This window comes from Prenolepis imparis, unplaced genomic scaffold (genome assembly GCF_030444845.1).
Source record: "Prenolepis imparis isolate NDT839.2.m4 unplaced genomic scaffold, iyPreImpa1.0 SCAF_6, whole genome shotgun sequence".
In the NCBI taxonomy this organism is placed as follows: Eukaryota; Metazoa; Arthropoda; class Insecta; order Hymenoptera; family Formicidae; genus Prenolepis; species Prenolepis imparis.
Genome location: NW_028141164.1, coordinates 8244058 through 8266898, shown reverse-complemented (window position 1 = coordinate 8266898; position 22841 = coordinate 8244058). Strand labels below are relative to the sequence as shown.

The 22841-nt window shown below is 40.8% G+C and overlaps 1 protein-coding gene across 1 annotated transcript in view; it reads left to right on the top strand.

The window, feature by feature from the left end:
* LOC145937004 (uncharacterized) overlaps positions 1 to 22841 on the top strand; it is a 338257-nt gene that overhangs the window by 228401 nt on the left and 87015 nt on the right. The window lies entirely within an intron of this gene.

Here is a 22841-nt window from a genome sequence, read left to right as displayed (position 1 = left end):
GGAGATAAAAGCATGCAGATCGCATGCAAAAGGGCGCGCGTCTCTCCCGCTTTTCTTCAGCTAGACCATTACGTAATATAACAGATTTTCCAGCGATCTTGACGGTACCTCGCGTAAAAAGATCAGAGTGAGAATAAGGAAGCAGACGGCGCAAAGATGAATAAAACAAAAACCTATACGTTACGTAAGGTACACTCTTTCTATCGTCGATTTTCCCCACATTTTTACAGTAGCGGTGCTTCGAGATGTTTTTTTTTTCCCCAATCTTTAAGCTGCAAAGTTTTTAAACCGCTCATCTGTAAAATTATCTCTATATATTTTTTTCCTGAAAACTATTGATTTGATTATTATTATTCTTTAATAGCCATTTGTTAAATAAATAAGTTATGATCCGTGATCGCTCGGTTTAAAAAAAATGTAATTTTATCATTTCTGCAAATCGCGTAATAATGCAATATTAACGTGCGCTTTAGTGCCATCACGATAAAAAATAATTTCCTCGTTCAGGCAATCCTTTCAATGTTAACATAGACATCTGTATCGATTCAATCGGCGAGAGAACCGCTGTTTCACGGCGCATTGCTATTCACCATTGGCCATTGATCCATAGTCGGGGCATAATAAACCAGCTCGAGGTCTGGCATTTATCTCTTTCCCGTCGTCGTCGTCGTCCCGCTTACGTTGTAAACGGCGTAAACGAAATTCGTCTTCGTTCCCCGGGAACAGTCGGCGACGACGACAATGTCGACGGCGAGGTCTCATCCAATTTTTCAGGCAAGCGTAGCTGCACAAGCTGCACGAAAACGAGTCGGTTAATCCGCCGGAATTTCGCTGACGTAGCTGCTTGTTTCTCGTAGCTCGAGAGCTACCGACAGATCCGCTGAATTCCAGCCGCGATAGCTCACTGTCGATGGCGAACAGCCTGAAGCATTTGTCGATGGAAACGACGGGGAATAAAAAAGGAGGAGAGAAAAAAAAAGAGAGAGAACAACGAGGAAACAGCAGGCGGGAAGAGAGGACAAGTCCCTCCTTGTTTGCTCGATCCCACCCGCGATGGGGTCAGAGGCGAATTGACTGCCGTGTCATTTGTAACAATAAAGGTGGGAGTCCCGATGTCTGGACCTCTAACTCTCGTCTCGATGATACGCGGGGTGGACTTGATGACCTCTTCCCTACAGATGAGATACAACCGATACCGTCGTATACGCAATGAAGTTGAGCGATGGAATTTGAGTGTTTTCGCTTCCAGCACGCGGTCGAATTACTTCATTCGACCAAGAAGAACGAATCTAAAATTCTAATTTTTCTCTTTACACGGCGAGATAACTCCTTTTTTCAAATCAATTCAGTTTTGCGAGCTCATTAATGGACACTATTTTCTCGTTAAATGCGCATTGAATTCTATTACTTCCAGAGATCTCACCCATTTCGTTCCAATTGCATTCTATCTGCACACAATTTTAACTTTACTCGCGCGAGGTAGAGGTCATATCTCGCTCTCGCGACGAATCGTCCTCCTCTCGTGGATCAAACAAGAAATGAGATTTGCACTTCTATCTCCTCCGGCGTTCTTCGTCGTCCCGTCGACTATTCGTCCGCGTCATAAATCTCCGCGCAACTGTACGACGTTTCTCGGTTGACCGTAAGTACCTTACTTTTTGATAAAGTGACTCCCCCCGTTTCCTCATCTCTCGACGAGGATATACGCGCTCGCTCGTACGCCGGTACGTACGTTTTCAAAGGGTCAAGCATGTCACACCGTGCGATCTGGGAAGCACGTAAGATGGTCCGAGCCGATTGTTACAATGCGGGCTGACGTATGACCGGCATAAGTCAGCCGACAAAGACCGTCCGAAATTATGTATCTACGGACGAAAAAGAATAGAGAACGTTAGAGGACGAGAAAGAGTAAAGGGTCCCGTGACTGATCCATATGATGATCCTGAATTTGTTACGGAATGGTCGAAAGTTTTGGAAATATTTTGCTTGTCCACATCGCAGGTCAAGTCGTCGCGCGTGTCTCATAGTTTAAGCAAGATGTATGGTATCGCCCTTTTTCGTCGCTTTACTGACTAGCTACTAGTTTTACCTTCAGTTTTACGGTCGAATTTGGGTTGGCGACTCTATTATTTATTCTGCTTTCATTGCGAAACTATACTATACCCGGTAAAAGCCTTGTTTCCTGAAAATGTGGCGTGCGTAATTCATTGTTCGAATTTTGCTAAAGTGTCGGCGCATTTATTTATATTTTCTTTGGTTCTCAACAAGCTTTCGTTCTCTATCGATCATTCTTTGATTTTGAAGACATTTGAAGAACGATGAATTTTAAGTCATTAATTATTTTTAAAAATTTTGAATCATTAATTTTATTTTATTTAAATTTTTATAAAAATTAAATAATAAAATTAAATATAAAAATATTTACGTAGATATTTTCGGTGACTAGATATATTCGCAAATTCTCTCCGCGAGCGTTACTTCGTATCTCCCCCCCTTCGTATTTGTCTCTCGCATCTTCGCTCGCCGATGCAAGTTTTTCATCTCGCACCGTAAAAATCCATCTCTACATCGAAGCGGCTACCTCGCATCTCGACAATTAGCCGAACACAACGTGCCTCTCGCGTTTTCTCTTTCTTCTTCTTCTTCCCGGGACTCTCGGCGACCGCAAATATTCGTACATGATAGTCGCGAACGTCGTACGGAGGAGATGCGTGCTAGAGTCGGTCGAGTGTAGCATAGCGATTAACGAACAAATGGCAGACGGTCGCCGGTAATTGTAATAATTGTAGACCGCGTATATAGTGCGCCGCGCGGCTCCTTCTTCCTACGCCGCCTTCCCTTCGTCTCTCTACTTCTTCCCTCCGAAGAAGAGGAAGGCAGGAGAGCGCGCCATGTGTGCAGCGAAGCCATTGTATGCGTCCGTCTAAGACTTACGTACTACGTACCTACGTGCTTTCGCCATTGTTTTCCGTCATTATCGGTCGTGAGGGGAGCGGAGAGCGGTGGTTTAGATTCTCGACCTGTCATTAAAGCGACTTTTTCGCGGTTTCTCCTAAACAGGATCTCGATTTCCGTCCGTTCATCCTGAAGGAAAACGACGGAAAGTCGAGTAGCGTGAGAAAATACGGGATTCCGCGATTAAACCGGCCATCCGAATACGTTGTCGCGTGCAGACATTTTCCTTTCCCACGCGACGCTCCTCCGCGCAGGAAACACGATGAGCAATACGAATAACGAATATATTGGCACCTGTTCTCTTCATTTTTGCGTCAAGCATCGGAGAGCACGAATTCCTCCAGCACCCGGGTACCTTCTTGACAGCTCAAGGTATCGATGAATACACGTATCTGCATGAAAATTGCAGCCTAAGAGAAGTAATTACTCGTCGCGCGTAATGCATACAATAACGAGCGTCCGAGAGCTTGTGGAAAGAGATGATCAGCGGAAACCATTGTGCGTTTTCATTTTAGATCTCACAATCAGATGTATAGCGCGAAAATGTATATAAGCCATATGCGCGATATCTTTAAGATCCACAAGATCTACGTTTCGATGTTTTATATATGCGAGTCGTTTGCTTAAAAATTAGAAAACTCTACACGTTTAAGCAAAAGATAAGGGGTTTGTCAGTATTTATCAATCTTCAAATATGAAACTTTTCCTCGAAGCGAAAGAGATACGGATAACCGAGCTCCCCAGTGAAATTCCCCGAAAGTTCGAGAGACAGACGAGGCTAGTCCTCTCGAGAGCGACGCATATATAAGCCATACGAGATAAGTCATTCTGCGGTAGGGTAAACACACGCGCGAGAGAGACACAGATAGAGAGAAAAGAAAAAGAAATCAGTATCCATTCCCGTAGTAGAGAGAACTCGTGCAACTGTCGTCGTGCATATAATAGCTAGTTAGGTCTCATTGTATCGGTAACGCGCGTATACAACGTACGCATATGCATGACAATGGTGATCTTAGAGCGTCGCCACGATGCTTTTTAGTGACGCTTTTTTTACGGTTGCATTCCGCGAGGGTCAAGGTGCGCGCTAATGCGCTGTAATTCTTTTAAACGGCCATCAGAATTAAATTTTGTGGCTGGTCCCCTTTCGTCAGGCAGCATCCGTCACCTCGTCGACGTCATCGCCGGGTCATCCGCCGGATGAGATGCGCAACCGAAGATATTAAAGATATATTTCTCTCTCTTTCTCTCTCCCGCCTCGCTCGTATATATATATGTATATAAGGCCTTACGTCGCTCGATCAATCTCAAACGTTCAAACGTCAAGATACGATGGAGAAATGCATCGGAACGAATGAGACTCGTTTCGGTAAAGAGAAAGCGTTGTTATAAGCATACAAAGCCCGACGGTTAGAATCAATTTTCTCTGATATTGGAATAAAGAAAAAAGGAAATTGAACGTTTATCATATTTCAATCTCTTGTGTTTCTTTATACAATGTCGATACACCATTATGTACTACGTTTCACAATCTCTAGTATTTATACATGAATACAAGTCCAAAATTTAGAATGTGCCCTCCCATTTACTTTGTAAGTTAACATGTAAGTTTGTGACGGGATTTTTCACCATAAAATGGTGAGAGCGATTTTCGGGTCGGCGACTTTTTGACATTAGCCGTGACGCGACTGTCATTTGGAGATATTATTACCACGAGAAAAACCTCATCTTTTTTTTGCGCCTCTGGCGACATACAACAGTATTTTGCCTACAATGTCACCCGTCACGCTTCCCAACACTTTTATGACCGTCTTAGCGCTCCCATAATAGCGCGAGCGGGCCTTAAACCGCTTCAAAGCGTGCACACAAAGTTGTACAAAGTTAGTCAGAGTTGCCGCCGGCATCGACGAACGACCTGAAGATTAACTGTTGCGAAAGGCGTCTATAGATCCCCGTTCGTGGATTATCTAAGTCGATGGGTGTCCAAGACATTTAGAACCCCATGAGCAATACCGAGGAGAGAGAGTTTACATATATATATATATACTGGACCACCCAAGATCGATAGTGAAGTTCAATACGCGAATTCACTCAAAAAAATCCGCAACGGTCTCTGTGACCAATCTTATATTTCTCTTCTTTTTATAGAAGTTTGCCGACATTTTTCCGAAATTATTATTCCATTGAAAAATTTAGAACGGGCATGACTAATCTACACTTAGAAACGAATCCTTTAAAATGTGCAAATTCACGTAGCCATTAGAATCTATTCCTATTAAGCGCTTAATAATATAATACGTGGGTTTGATTCAAAGAGTATATCTAAGGCACTATCTTCTGCTTGAGTCATCACGTGTGAGACGCGTATTCCTTCGCGATCGTGTTACGGGATCGTGTTATCTCGATCGGAGATCCAATAACGAGGAGTACTACTGCATCGCATCCGGAGAGTCCTTGCCCCGTTCTTTCTCGATTAATAATGCAAAATTGAAAAAGGCCTTTTTTTTAAACCACGACCCTCGAGCGCGAATCTAGGTTCAAAAATCCAATCTCGTCACGGACCGGTGAAATGATATATCGATCGCGAGATACACCTGCGCATATACGAGATCGCCTCGACGCGGAAGACCGACAAGGTCAGCGCGGAGTGGAACGTTCTCTCTCGCGGCTGCAGTCAGGTGTGAACGTTCGGCTCGACGAACCTACGCGTCGCGGAAAAACTCAGACACATGTCACGTAATCGTTGCTTCCTCCTTGTATAATCCTCCTCCGCGAGGAAGGAAGGAAGGAAGCTTCCGTGGAAGACGTGGGACGAAACGCGCGATCGATCGATTAATGAATCAGACGATGTGTCTCAGTCAGTGGGACGACGTCCCACGACTGTCGCGAGATCGACCGTCTCCTTTTCATTCATCGATTGCTGTCTGCAAATAACGGTTAAAAAACACGATTTCGCCTTATAGGCGAACGACGACGAGTTTCCCGCGTTTTCTGCGATGATCAATGACTCGAGATTGAGACTCGGGCTCGTTGGCGTCGCTCGGTCGCGAATGTATATACAACCTGGTGTGCGAGAGATGTTGACCGAATCCACGTATATTCGCTCATGTATACAGGCGCGGCGCGCGTGCCGTTGTGACATACGCGATTACCTTGGACTTATATCTATATAAACACCGATGCGTATAATGAGGCGTAGGACTGCAGTCATTGTCGACATCGATAGGCAGTTAATAGCGCGAATAACTCGCGGTTTCGATGTCGCTTGAATAATCTTGCGAGCCGCAGTCGTCTCTCGGGGTAACGCGTTTAAAATTCAATGCTGCTATTTATTTAGCGCCGCGCTCGTCATTTGAATAAGGCTAGTCAGGCTGGATAATATCAGCCTGACATTTTTACAGCTTCGACAATGCTATAAAGATAGCGATATTGTCATCCGACATCGCGTAGAAACGCAGACGCACATGACGTTGAAATTAAAAATAAATTTTAATAACTATATATTTTTTCTACATACATGTAAAATTGATTTAAATTTTCTACTTCATTAAAGACGAGATAAATGCGATTGGATTTGATCGTAAGATATGTCGAAATCTTTTTAAAAACTTTTAATCGGCCCATCTCTATACTTACACATAGATAAGCGCGGACAAGTGTCATAAATTAGATCGCGCGTGTCATAAAAGTCCATCGACTCTCCGCATTTTTTTATCTTATCTTCACGAATACGAGAACCGAAGCGTGGACGCGCGCGTAATGATGCGTGAATAAGCGCGATGCTGTGCTTATGAGTGCATGTGTAGGAGAGAAGTTATTATCGGCGCGAGTAGTGCGCGAGATAAGCGCATAATTAGATATATGAACGCGAATGCGTGGCGAGGAATTAATCTCGCTTATTAATACAGCATCTATTAAATCGAAGCAGGGAAAAGCATTGCCGCGTATCGCTACAGCATATTCCATCAACCTGTCTCGCGTTGAAGGAACAAAACGAAGAAATTAAATGGAAAAAAAAAAACAGCTTGATGTTTCATTGGCACGCGCGTTGAAAAAAAGCAAACCATAACCGGGGATATATCTACGTTACGTCGTAACGATAAGACTTACTGAAACATTCTGCCGAGAGATGCAGTTTACGCCTAGATCAGCGGATAATACATGACGCAATTAATATGTGTTGCAAAACAATCTCTCGCTCGATGCTGTAACCGAAGTGTCTTAAATCAAGTCAAATCCTTTGGATTCCCTGTGTTTTCATAATGAAAGATAGAGTTGCTCGAATCGTTATCTATTATACGATATTGCGATCCATCTAATACAATACGTGCGAGAGTTAACGGTTGCTCAGTATTTTTGCTGCCTATTGATTACCTATTTTGCGATTCTTATTTTGTGGACCAACATTAAATCGACGTTTCATCGATTTTGGCCGTATCTCACTTGATTGTATTAAAGATCGAGAAGTTATATATTCTTTCAATTTAATATTTCATACATGTGCAATGTATATTAATCATTTAATGAATAATTAATCTATAATTAAAAAAATATTTTTAATTATAGATTTAATTATTTATTAAACAATTGATGTATCATCAGAGCTCTTCGTTATACGTTAATTACGTTACTTACTCGATCCTCCCGATTCGTACTGCGTTCTCAATCTAATTTAAATAGCAAATTACATTTAAAGCGGCGAAAAATTTACTGCATCGAAATATACATATCTTATCGAGAGACATCTTGCCTGTACATCAGCGGTATATAGGTATCTCTCGTCGGATATTTTTCTCACGAGCCGATCGGGATTGCTCGTTCGCTTTAACGACGCGTAGTATGCGTAGGTCAGTGTGCGAGAGACGTGTAACGCAACTAATGCGAGGCGTAGGTATGACGAGTGCGTCGAGTATGGAAAAACAGCTTTCTCTCTCGACAGGTTCAACCGCGGCACACACGCGCGATTTAAGCGGAATAAACATACGCGAAGTGCGTACACGTAATAATACGCATATACGCGGAGCGTGCGCGCATGTCCGTGATGCGAGATATTCGTTATGCGAGATAAAACACGACGAATGTACCGTAACACTCGCGAGTTGTACTATATAAGTCAGCCTTGTTTTGCGCGTTAATTCACACTTTCGTTTTTCCGCTTTTTACGCTTCTACGAAAAACACACTGCTATACCCGCGCGATTGTTAATTACAGTACTGGCGCGTACGCCAATCGGCAAAAGAAATAATAAAAGAAATAATCGAACTGCGTACATATCGTCGCTTAATAACCGCAATTTCCCGCTAATTGATGCGCTGCGTGTTTTTGATTATCGTATAGGAGAGTAACAACTCGAGGAGAAAAAAGAGAGAGAGAAAAAATCATTTCGCTGCCGTTAAAGTCATTATATAATTTGCATACGTCATATAAATCACGTCCCCCTTCTTCCTCCTCATTAAATTATATAACGCGCATCGGTGTTTTCACATTTATTCGTATTCCCGTGCGGGTGTAATTGCGGTGAATCGCTATTTATAAAACCGATACGCGCGGCGACTTGACTCATTAAAGCCTATAATAATTCTCCGAGAATGTTTCTCGCGAGAGTACACCATCATTCCGGACTTACAAGTCATTCCGCATCTCTCTCGAGAGGTCATTCTTTTAATTATTAAAAATAAATTACGAGACGCAGCCACAACATCCGCACCAACAGCTGTTTGCGCGAGAAGAGATGATAAAATCGTCGCAAAGGCCTAAAGTTGCCCATTTCGCTCGCGAATGAATTAAGAATTTATCGCGCGAGAACGAGAGTCGCCAGTGCAATATCGATCCCGGGGCATTAACGAGAAAGGAAACGGAAATTCGACATCTCTCTCTTGTGAAGGACCATAACGAGCCGTTACTCAGAGAATATACTCTTTCGGGCCGTAATGCGAGTACACGAGACGGGAGGAGCCGGGGCTTGACTTTAGTAAGAGTTTACGAGGGCAGGCAACACGGGGTTAATTCAATCAGCCTATAATCCCAACTCTAACCCTGATTACCCCCGGAGAAGGCAGCCGGCAGTTCGAGGCGATTCGATCCTGATTAAAAGGTTTCGTAGACGGTTTTGGCCCATCGACTATTACGCCCGGAGAGGAAATTTCGCCTGTATTCTGCCTTCTTTCTTTTTCTTTATTTTTTTACGAAGAATGAGTCCCGCCGTAATGTTTGTGTGTCATTAATTAAAATTGCGCGTAAGTAAAAGCTTGCACGTCGCATAAGATTCGATTTACGTCACGGATATAGCTGTAATAAATCGCATTATGCAAAATAGTCGCCGTCGCTTCTTGTCTGATGTGAGAGTATTTAAAGCTACGCGTCAATTCATATAGTAAATCGCATAAATATTAAATAGTATCTAAGAATGCGTTTGTATGTTAATGAATCATAAATGTAACTTCTCTCTGTGATAATTCTGCTATAAAATATAAAAGAAATTTTTTTAGTTTTTTATTTCATAAAATATTTCTCGATGAATACGATTTTTTAATCGTTTATACGTTTCTGTGTGAGACTAGTATATTATAATGGTTACGTCAATAGTGTTATTTTTAGAACTTTATCTGTGAGGAAGAGATGACGAGGCGGCATTACGAGTGGAACAGAAACAATAGATTCGGTGACCGCAAGCAGCGAGTTCATCTGAAAATGGGTTAAGTGTGCGCTTAAGATAATAACTTCGAGTTCTTAAAAGCTATTAGTTTATCCGCTTTTTAGAACCCGCGCGCGGTGATGAATGCGTGGTACGTACGCTTTAAAAGCGCTTAAAGATCTTTACATCTCGGTTACAACGGCACAGGAGAAATTTTCTTGTTGCCCGCATAATGTAAATATTCTTTCTTTCATGCTTGCAACCTCGCAATTTAACATCATTATCTTCTTAACGGGCTCTTTTATTTATATTGTGCCGGAGAATAATAAAAGTTCTTTCTATTATAATAACTGCATAGAAAAGGGCACGTCGAAAAGTATTGTGTGTGAATGCTTGGTCTGAAAATATAATTAAATTCGGCAAGAAGACAATTAGAAAGAGGGAGAGAGAGAGAGAGAGAAGAGAAGATCTTCGGGAGAGGGCTTAAAAATTATATCTTTCAACAAATTATATCTTACCTTGTTAACAGACACTAAATTGTGAATGGTAAAATTAATAATTATAATTCATACAACTTTTTCATAATTAATCTAATAATTAGTTTTAGTAATAATAATTTTTTTATAATAATTATTTAAAATTTTAATAATTATTCTACTAACTATTTAGTACAAACTTATTTATATGTAGTTACGTGACGAGAGGTAGATCGACTTTATTGTTCAGAGACCACTTGATGTTAACTGTTGGGGATCAGATTTAATTACAAGATATATGATATGTCTCCCCGGAGGATTCTATGTTATGCTGTCCTTCTTTACGCGATCCCAACAAGTTCGAGTATATCTCATGCTTGGCCCATCCGTCCTAATCGACTTACTCGCGTTTATCGCAAATTGTCCGTACCGATTTTTATCTTTCGCCATATTATAAAAGCATTAGCCATCATATCACCGGCGGATTATTTTCTCGCGATAACATCTATCGTAACACGCAAACGGGTACAGTTGCGATTATATAGTTTCGTGGAAATCGACATGCATGAAATCGTAAAAATGCAACTTTAGTGCCTTTCTTTTATTTATTAACCGTCATACTTGACGAATGGGCATTCGATAACGATCAACGGAGGTATCATCAAATGTAGACAATGTGATTATTATAAGTACCAATAATGATGCATCATCGTTATCTTTTTAATTTGACATGCACACGCGCTTTTGATGAAATTAATTCGCAATTTATCATTTCTCTCCGTCGAGGGAAATCTGCTATTTTAATAGCGCATTTATTATTATCTATTGGATTAAATATCGGCTGCCTTTTAAAAATGATTTTTATACATTCGCTCTTGCAAAGTTTACGAGAAGTAAATATCTCTTCCGCCGCGGGAATTATTTGCATTATAAATAAATACATATGTATCTTTAATTGCATCATAAATATATATATATATCTTTCTTTTCCCTTTTTTATTCAACCTTCGGTCACGCTACTTCATACGTTTAACACGCATGCTTACATGCGGCGATCTTTTCTGAAGCCGTGTATATTCTCGAGAGAAAAAGAAAAAGAGAAGGAGAGAGAGAGAGAGAGAGTCGCTTTTATGAATAATTTATCTTCATCACCACGGCGCCGTTCCATCATTGTTTCGTACCACAGTATCTGCGTAGCTAGTATCCTTTGTACGTGAGCGGGATTATTAACAAAACGATCCCGTCGGCCAAACTAAACGACCAAACGACGGCGACGACGACGACGACGACGACTATGACTATGACTATATATCGCACTCCCCGACGATTTTGATTCGAGGTCGGGAACTTCATTTCCGGGATTGATGTCAATGTCCCGGACGCCAATTCGAAAATCAACAGCGCGTCACAAAGGGGTTTATCGTAGCGAACAGGCCGAATATCAGCTCTATCACCCCAGGCGTTAACATTACTTGCTATCTCCTCTGGATGCGTGTAACACAATAACTGTGTCATCTCTCTTTCCCTTTCTCTCTCTCTCTCGTTACTTCTCGATAACGCGACCAACGCAACGAAAAGATTCTCTCCGATCCTCGCTCTCTTTCACTCTCCGAGCTCCCGCTTCGCGCCCGTCCATCCGTCCGTCTGCCACCGAGTTGATTGGGTCCACTTAACCGGGTATATACGCTACGCGACATTACTGCTCTATGGTGTATAGCAAAGTGTGTTGTTGCGTTGCGCCACCATAACCCGGCGAAGGACTGAAACGACTCCCGAGATTGCCGTTGTCTGGGTCTCGTTAAAGGTCTGGAAACTATTGGGGATAGTTCGGCCGAGACTTTCGTAACATCTTGCCATAACGTTTGAGGATGTATCTCGATGCGGCGGCGAACGGCAGCGGGAATAGTTAGACGGAACTTAATACGGCGCCGCGTTAATGCGCGTATGATTAAACCTTAACGATTTAAATCACATTGCGCTCGCGGAAACATGTACGATTTATGTGCGAAAGTCTTGTCTTGCTGCATTATACGGTGAATAATAATAAGTTGATTGATTTTTATTACGAGTCTCAATACACATAATTATATATATTATTACTTATTTGTATATGTAAAATGGATGGTCGTTACTCTGTAATTACGAATGTTTTTACATGCTTTGCTCGCAGCGAGCACTGCGCGTTTGTACACATCGCTAGTTTTCGTGCACAGAAGCGTAGGGCTTCGTCGAGGCTAAGTGGGCCTCGCTAAGTAACAAAGACCGACCTAATGACTCGAAAGACCTAGATTATTTTATTATCACGTCGCCAGTGATTTCGGCGACGCAGTCATAAAACGACCCCTCTCCATCGTGAGGCAGTAGTTGCCTCAGCGCGTTAGATAAGGGCTCGCCCAAACGAACCGTCAAATAATTGAATGCGTCAGATAAAGGAACACTTATAATTCTTTCTCTCGTGTAATTTTATCAAAATTAAAAATTTTTCAAAAATAGATAAATAGGAATTTTTCTCACTAGTAATCACATTTATTTCATCTAAATGATCGCGTTTCATTTAATCCTTGTTTAGCATTATTCTCAAGCAACGCGATATGCGCACCACGTGTTTTTTTTTAAAGCGTGCATCTTTCAGTAGCCATGGACAGAATTCGAAAGTTAAAAGACTGATGTCCTTGGCCGTGGCTGGGAGGTTAAACGACTAACGGTACGTCTCTATTCACCTCGTGTCTGTTTGGTCGCCCCACGTAATTCGGTACACGCAAGTCTCCGGTCGAGGCGAGAAGCCGAGGAGGTGGCATTATCTGTCTTGTTGTGTTACGTGTCTTACAATGTGATAAGCCGGCCGAGACAACGTTGCTGTACAATCGGGCGACAAAGACGATGTAACGCGTCGTCTTGGCCAGTTGAAGGCCGATCGAAAACCAGTCACGCGAACGAGGATCTGCCTGATAGCTGCGAGATGTAAACTCTCTTTACAATGTATGTAAAGATACGTCATCTCTCGCACCGTGTAAATATCGAGGCCAGAATCGCGTGCGAGATCTTGGAAGACTCTTACAGCTCTTGTCAATGCAACATAAAAGCGCGGCGCTCTTTATAAACTTGAAGAAATTACAATCGTTTTCTTAAGAAAATTGCGCCACAGCTGGGAATCTACCACCTGTATAATATTAATAAATATTCTTTTTTGTTTGTAAAAAAATGATTCGCAGGATCACCTATTTCGATCATCTCGCTAGTTTATCTAGGAGATATATAAATATGACAAGTGATTAATATAAAAAAAGAGGAAATTTCCTTGGTTTTAGGAAACAAACGACTAATTATTTTGAATCATATATTAGGTATACGTTTCATTTTAATATTTAAATTTTAATCACATTACGCCATCATGATAGCGCTTCGCTTTATATATATTTTAATCGAGGCATTTATCCCAGAAATGGCGCGTACGCGAAAATGCCGCGCTTGATTGGACGGCGAACGGTGGAATTTCCTAAATTCGTAATCACGAAGTGACGGGGGAAACGCGCGGATGTGTCGCGGCTGCAGCTCAATTATGTATTAACCCTCGTGCGGTACAGTGCGACTATATACGACGACGATGACGACGAGAGTTGAAGTGCGTTTTGCGAGCTAATTTTCGTCTCGGCCGTAATCATCCGTAGGTGGGTGTGTACATGATCTAGATTAGCGGGCTCTTTAATTTAATATAGTAGCTTTTCTAGTAGCTCCTTCGCGCGCGCAAGATCCGCAACTCCGTATTGCGAGCGAGCGAATCGCGTGCTTCGATTAGCATGCGACGCGCGCGCACGCTAGAATAACGTCGCGCAGACTGCACAGACACGAGGTAATTAAGTCGTATATAAGGATGCGCGGTAACTTGGAAACGCCGGGAGGCTCTCCGTGGTTTCATGCTGGTCCGCCGTCGAGCTCCCCAGCCAAGTTTTCCACACACCTCACAGGCACGGCATAATATATTCATGACAACAAGCGCTTTTGTTGCGCGGCGAAGTACAGAGAATAGGAATTCTCTCTCCGTCGGATTTTCCTTAGCAGGATCGTAAAATATCGTCGTGTATGTATAAAGAGGTAGCTTGATGTACGTATATATACAATAACATGTTGAGATAAGTAACATTTCTATCCACGAAATGATTGGCAGGGATCTTCTTTGCTCTTCGCAGGAGTTATAATGGATCGACTTGACGACAAAAAATATGAATGATGCATATGATCCTTCATGGATCATATAGGTATATATATACGTGCTTACGCAGCTGCGTTTTAGAGCAGAATAATAAATTGGTAATAGCGTTCCTTTTTTGCCGGTCGTTGACAAGAGGACATCAGCTGTTCGAAGTTAAAAGCGTAACCCTTTCGAAGCGTAACCCTGCGTGACGAATCGTTCCGGGGAAGGGTTCTTAATTAATTAAGTCCTCGACAAAGACTCAGGTGTCCCGCGAAATCTGACGGTCCCTTGTCGACCCTACGGCGGCGCGATAATGCCGACATTATCATACGCACGACCTACTTAAGTTCATTGGTTATCGTTGTGAGATTCCTAAATTTGGATCTATTCTAGAGACCCAGGTGTTTCGGGAAACTGATGGCGGCTCGATTTTCTGGGCTAACGATAGAGCCTATTAATCGAATATATTAATATCACACGGGAGATAACTTTTGTACCGCAATAATATTATTTATATACGATGTTATTAAAATTGATCATTTTTAAACTCGTATATTATAAAATTAATATATTCATATCATATAATTTTAATTATATAAAATATTAACGGCTGGGTGTATAAATGTGTGTAAAATATTTATAGAGTGCTAATAATATTTATGTATATAATTATATATAATATTTATATAATTTATGTTTGTATTTTCTCTTATTGATATGAAATATAGTTCATTGTGTGTTCACGCAACATTGATAAAATCTAGTGGACGTTTTACTTTGCAGTAATCGCGTCGTTTAAGCTAGAGAATTAGCTTCTTCTTGCGGATGCTCGATAAATCTGTCTTTAAGGAGTCTCCTTTGCCTTTGCCCCGAGATTTACGATAATGTTACTAACCTCGTTCGTTTTCGGTATCAGTGCACTCCGCTGTGTTCCGCGCGTACTCCTGAAAAATTCGTTACAGAGATCGTTCCCGTAGTTCGCTCCGAGAGCATTATCTGCGCAGCAGATATAGGCAGAAATAATGGTGTTTGCTCGGATCCCGAGATATCATTGTTAGCAGCGAACATGGCCAACAACCTCGTATTTCGGGTAAGCTCACGGGATGCTCCCATAGTAGAGACAATAACAGATATCGACTTAAGTTACAATCCGGAAATTGCTCTTCGTACGTATCTTCAATATTTGTATGAACAGAATTTTTTTCTAATTAAATGAGTCACAAAAGTTTCGTAAGCTGTGCGTATATAGCTATAAATATTAAAGCGATTTATCTACGATGCATGCATATGTATACGCATGGAACGGAAATTCTTTTTCTCTCTCTCTCTCTGTCTCTCTTTTATCTAAAGTAAAGTTGAAAACGCGTAGTATTTTTCTGCGGAAGCGAGTATACGCTCGAACGCACGGACCTGTATATCGGATGCGTCGAGGCTGGCGAGCGCATTAACGTTTACGACCTACTTAGGTTAAATTTCATGCGGCTATAAATCAGTTTACGTTGGATCGCTTTATCGATGGTGCTATGTAAACGCAAGAGGTGGAACTCGCGATACCCCGGATAACGCATCGCGGTTAACGTAGCGGTTTCCTGTTATCACCCTGTAACTGTCTGATAAGGCTCGCCTCGCACTGTCTCGGCCACCTGAGAAAGTCCCTATCCTCGACACGACTGTCAGATGTGATAACAAGTGTCTTCGATATGTAATATCACCGTTTTACGCGTATTTTTTGTTAAAGAATAATTTTGTCGTTAAAAATGTTCCTCGTATAGAAATGACATTTCATCTATAGCTATAAATGCATATTATAAGTTTAGACTCCGTTTAAAGCTCGGTCTATTCTTTGTATCTGATAACATTTGTCGTTGCAGCAAATAGTATCTCGGGGAGAAAGTGTTCGATTATTATAAAGGAACATTTTATTCCACGCTTTGTTGCTTTACAGCTCCTCAATTATTTTAACAAGCAGAAATTCATACCGTACGCCCAACAATCCATCCTTGCTTCCAGTCTTTCCGTGAATAAAAATTCTTTCCGCCTGTAGCGCATGCGAGAAAGATTTAGTGCGCAGTATACGAGTAGACTCAAACTTTCAAGGATTCGAAGCAAGTCTATAGACTGCGCGACTATTAAATATGTATAGCTATTATACATATACATATATATTTTAGAACTCACCGTCAGTTTTCCGTCATGCGGAAAATCGTATTTATTGTTCGTCGACGAGGAATTTAAGCGGCTTCTCACAGCGGTGGTCGATCAAAGGCATCGCGAAATGAAGCTCTCTGTATGCCGTGTCGTCATTATTGCAAACCGCAGGTAGACAATACAGCGCGAGACGACAGACATATCTCGAATGTGGCCTTTGTCGAATCGGAAGGAAGATTCGCTTTGCATACGACATCCTTTTCAAGCCGCTCAACATGACGTTTGACCGGCTGCGACCTCCGGTGCGGGTGTACGTATAATGTATAGATATAAGCCTTCGTATCGGTTGGATAATGTTAGATTCGCTGTTAATCAAAATCAACCGTACAATCGATTACATCACCGATTACGCATGATGCATTATTTCCCGGGTTGTACGTTTGCTATGCATATGTAGGCACTTAATCATACGATAGATTATTAATTATTATGCGTATGAGCTTACATAAGGTTTACTTTAAATAAAAGGGAAAATAAAGATGTATACGTGTCTTGCATAATATTGCCAATTATTACATAAGTCCTAACGGACATAAGACATATCTTTCAGTAATAATGAGTTAATTTTTTACATAAAATTTTATTTTATTTTTTATTAATAATATATACTTTTTAATATAAAAAAAATTAATAAAAGAGTTATCAAATATTTTTAAGTTCACCTGTTATTTATAACAAAATGTACTTGGAACTTTGCGCCTGGATTTTTTATAAAATCAATTATCACGTTAAAGTCTGAAAATTTAAGAAATCAAAAGGAGTTGTCATTAACGAATTAGGAACATGGGTACCAATCAAGGAAATGCTTTTTGCTAAACTCGCTTTCAAGCAGGAAAATGAGAAAATTATTATTCGCATTGCGAAAGTCACGAATCGTGTCTAATGACGCACACGAAACGACAAACCTTTAACAAGTTTCCTCCATATTACCTTAAAATTGGTTTATTATTTGCTCTCTTTCGGTTTCCCCATCGAGAGGCTCTCTAGCACACGTGCGCGAATTCGCATTATAAGTATGTATTATGTGCTTCGTGAGAGAGTTTGACTATGTCTATTATATTCACTATTATATCGCTATCATTATATCGCAGAGATATTGTGCGACGTCACAAAGTTTATTTTTATAAATCAATAATATCATAGATTTAATTCCTTTATAAAGACAACAAATTATATAAATTTGAAGTTTTTTTTAAGGAATTATTGACAATCTATTAAATAATTAAATAATTGTATATGCTGTCATATTTATCAGATATAAGAAACTTTATTGCTCATATCAGTTTTGTTTTTAAATAGCTCTTTATCTCTTCGAGACGAGATACGAGTGAAACAAAGATACTGTAATCGAGAGAAGAAGTGAGGATAAAGATTTACTCACAAGATATATAACGATATATTATGAAAAAGAATAAATAAATCATGCTGTGAATATTTAATGTTATTATTTATTAGTAATTATATAGCGAATTTGACACGCACGAACGATTGTGAACTACTTTTATAAATGACTTTTCGCGTTAACTAAAAGAAATTGAATGCAATTTTAATGATCATTAGCAGACCGTATAATCGAGCCCTTCCTATTGCGCAGCAAACGATGCTTATGCGTACATGTACAATCGCTGAGAGTGCATATCCACAATTGATCTTACACAATATGTACAAAGTGCGTACAACGAGTTTCGTTCAATCTTCCGCAATTAGCTCTCTTGGAAAAATTATTGCGGTCTTTTCGAGCGTTTCATTGCAGAAGCAAACGAGAGATACGCACGGATTTTGCGCAGTATAATAGCGCCTCGAAGTGTATTGCCGTATTAATAAGACTTCGCACGAGAAATTTATACTACGCAGATCTACTCCTCAGATCGTTTTACGACGATTGGCTCTAAAAGAGCGACTTTATAGGCGGCTTTCTTTCTTTCTCTTTCTTTCTTCTAGTCTAGATAATAGCTGTTTAGAAACTAAATTACGATCTTTTCTCGACAATGATGATCTCTCGGTGTATCACGCATAATTCAGCCCTTACTCCGCGGAGATCTGTGTACGATCATCCGTTCCGATACTTTCGCCTAGCCCTGAGCTAAATCTCCTCTCGCGACCGTCCGATTACGACTCGTTGGCAGTAACGTACGCAGAGGTACTAAAGCGCGAGCGTGTCTACCTTAGTGGCACTTTATAATGCCACGGTAGCCACCTATATACTCATACATCCGATCTCTCTTTCTCTCTCTCTCTCTTTCTCGTAAAACTAATTGCATCAGGCCTCGTTTATATCACCTCTTCCCGCGCGATTTCTTCTCCCCCTTCCCCGCCGCCTGGAACTTGCCTAACAAAGGTAGAAAATTGTTCGAAGGGGAGCTGCCCCTTTTCGCTCTTCCTCCCCCCGGTCCCGTTCGCTTAGCCTGTTCCTCCCTTCCTCTTGCCGCCTTCTCCTTATTACTGTCTCGCATACATATACCGTTGCACCGTATACGGTCAAAGCGTGATGATAACGAGAATATATTATACATTAGATGATAGAGTGATCGTTATTTTCTTCCAGATAATATCGGGCGCTACATTTTATCTGAATTTCACTACCTCTGTATATACTTTGATAATAGTGATCATACACGATCTGTTGTGTGTATCAGTAAGCGAGAGAGCGAGGCAACGCGAACCATTTCCGAGATAATAATTCGAAGTACCGCATAAAGTTCTCTTTTCACTTAAAAAAAAAAAAGAAAAGATTCGAACGGTTGTGGCTGCCAGTAGGTCAATTGTCCGCTTGCTTGAGCATAGAGTGTTCTTTGATCTTGTGTGTACATTATGTGTACACGTTACAATAATTAAACTATTTTTTTACGCAAAATAAATATGACATAAGTGTGTTTAAGATTCTTTGTCTATATCTAAGTATAAAAGTATCGTTTAAATTCTTTTTAAGCGTATAAAAATTAATCATGTTTTTATAGAGAGAAAATACTTTGTGTTTAATAAAAATTTTTTTCAAATTTTTATTGTTAAATAATTATAAATAGTTATTTTTCTCTGTAAATAAAAACACGATTAATTGTACGCTTCTTTTCCACGATACATTACGTGTTAGTAATAAGTCCTCATTTCTTCTCAGATATTACCGTATCTTTGTCTTGCTCGCGTCACGTTTCGAGGATGATGAAAAGCTATTCATAAACAAAGCTATCGTTGGCGGAACCGCGCGCGCTCATCGCTCGGCACGAGATCGCGTAGTGTGAAGATTAGCAAATAATAACGGGGCCAAGGTTACTACGAGCATGCTGCGTTGTTCGCCGTTGCCGCAGAACAATGAAACTTCATGCAAGCCGAGCACACCGCGGCGTATAATCGGCGTTGAGTCGGTTCTGCGTGTAAAAATGTTAATTTCCATCGAGAGACCATTGTTTTATGCACATTTGGCTAGCTCGCGTTCCTTCGCGACCTCGACTCTTCCTTCGTTTCCATCGACGCGTCTTCGCGTTTCGCGTATATTTCCGCTTCTCACGGCTACAGCTCGTCAGCGATGGATATCGCGTCGTTCTTTGTCGGATGCCCGAATATTGAAATTTAAATTTTATTATGCATTTTATGTACATATATATCGTGCCATGCGGTTATTTACTCGGCGTGCAACGAAGTTTGACGGACGAATCGGTCGGTAATTAATTTGTCATAATTAAGTATCAAGCAACAAACTCGCCAGAGTCGTCGATTATTGCTATTATTAGTTGAACTAGTTAAAGCATTTGAAGAGAAAAATTTTGTACATATTAAAATATGTTGTTTCATTAATATTATGTGATATTTTTTTTTAATTTTATTGAACTGCGTTTGAATTTTTTTGCGGTCAAGAAATTTTTTGACAAGATCGAGCAAATAATGAATTTATTTTTATGTAAAGAACAGTATTAATTTCGGAGTATAACGAGGATGAATTTCATTTCGATGTCAATGATTAATTGCAAACGTGCGACCAAGTGACGAATCATGCGTAATTCAGCCGCGCGAATATATACTTAATTATCTGAATATCCTTGTTAATCGCTGCTGTGTATATCGATGCTCTTATGATCGATCTCCCGGTTAATTTATTCATCCCGCACTTATTTGTATTTTGCGCGACATTCTCGAGTACTATAATACTTGACTGTGATTTCTCTCTCTTTTTATTTTGTGTCACGCAAATTTATTCATATTATTTATTCATGCAAATATCATACGATAAAATAATTAGACCCAATTCCGACTTTTAAATATACTATGTACTTTAGACGCAAATTGCTTTCTCTCGGAAACACGTGATTAAGAACGTGACTTGCTGCTTAACCACTGCCTTGTTTCTGCTCATTTATGTTGCATGCAATTTTAAGCTTAATTAAGCAAATATTCTCTAGATATCTTTTTTGATATTTTCTTTAAACGACAATTGTATAAATTCTATGAAAGATAAAAATAAATCTTGATTCTTTGTTTCGGGATTTTTTATATTTCTTCGCATGAATAAATTTTTTACGTCCCCGGAAATCGAGCAGAGTATCAATTACATCGTAATAAGAGGTACACAAACTTCGAGGAATTGCTAGCGCGCGTCGCAATATCAGTTCCATGAATTTGCACAGGGAGTTAAATAGCCGCGAGATATTATCGTTCCCTTCTGCACCTGGTGAAACGACATTCAGGGTTAAGCAAGCGTAGCCATCGGTCAGCACTTCTTTCAGCCAGCTATCAACAGCTGGGGAAGCAATTAAACGGCATTAGAAGGCGAAGAAAAGGAGGAGGGAAAAAAGAAGCAGAAGTACATTGAAAGTTAAGCGCGGGAGACGGGGGACGGCCGGGGTACAGTGGACTCGTGTCAGATGTTAATTAAGGCCAAGGAGCGGAAAACGCGCTGGTCTCTCCTGCGAAGGGTGTCGCAAGTCGAGAAATGGTCGGTCTTTCCGCCCCACCATCAGTGGCTCGATATATCTCGAGGAGAGCGTGTGCCAGGATTTTTATCCTGCGGGAGTTACAACGGGGGAGGAGAGGGCTTTACAACCTACCTACGGTTATCCGTCGTTATAAGGCAGGCGGCCTATGCTCAGATCGCGGTTACTACTCTCGTGTAGACTTGCCTGGCCGACTCGGCGGTGGGGGATAAAAAAACAAAACAAAACAAAACGAAGGCAGGTCAGGAACAGCGCGGAGCGATCGATTGCGTCATGGAAGTCGATGGCTCCGCCATCGTTTCGACTCAGCCCAACAGAATTGGGCTAATACGACCGATAACAGACGATTGCAAGACGATGATTACAGAGACGTCACGTAATCCATTTAACGTCGTAACACTGACCTGACACTGATCATCGTGCATGATCTTAGTATGCGTCGACGCCGAATTGCGAATTAATTCAATGCTAAGGGAGCGTGCTATATATAGAATGATTAATATTACAGTGATGTAATTTGTATCGAAGAATGGCATTCCGCGCAATACATTTTAATTCAGCGTTAAAAATAGAACTTTTAACTATTACACATATGTGACACGTTTACTACATTGATCAATTATAAATCGTGTCAGCAGAAACACGATTATAAGCATTGAGCAATTATGTTGATTTAAACATCCGATAGTAACCTTCGTTTCGAGTCAATCGTGATATCATAGTTGATACTAGTTTCAATAATGACTTAGTTACGACGTGCTTAACGAGATGCTTATACACAGCGTATCGAATGCTGATCAAAACAACTTACTTTTTAACGATCGAAATCATAATTAGCGGTACGGATAATTGCCGATCGATTATCGAAGCGAGACACCGGTTCAACCTCGTCGGTTCTCATCTCTGAGACTCATCTAAGACTTGCGAAACGAAGAGACGGCGGCGACGCGTGGATTTACCAAGTCATGAAAATCGTATACGACAATTTCTTCTTTCAGCTCCCTCCCTCCCTCCCTCCCTCCTCTCTTCCCCACGTCGCGAGAACTTCGCGTCTATGATTCGCAGCGTATAGCTATATACGAGTAACGGCGATCCAAGTATAGGACGATAAACTTTCGAGCACACACAACACGACGCGGTGCAAAATGCCAACAGCTCCATCGGCGATCTCTGACGCAAGATTTCCCTCCCACCATCACTTTTCCGTCGTATACACGCGCGCTCGTATGTGCGACGCAATTGCAGCCAATGATTTGGATAAAAGACAGCTTTCGTATCCTTGAGCCTTCAGTAATGTATTACGTTAATGTATATATCTTTTTTTTCTACTAAAATTATATATTGTGCGAGCTAGAGCGGCATCTTCTCCGCAAAAATACCTACATTTGAAGTCTGACGTTTGCGTGTGATTTTTGGAAGATTTTTTTTTTTTTCAAATGTCAACGCGACACACC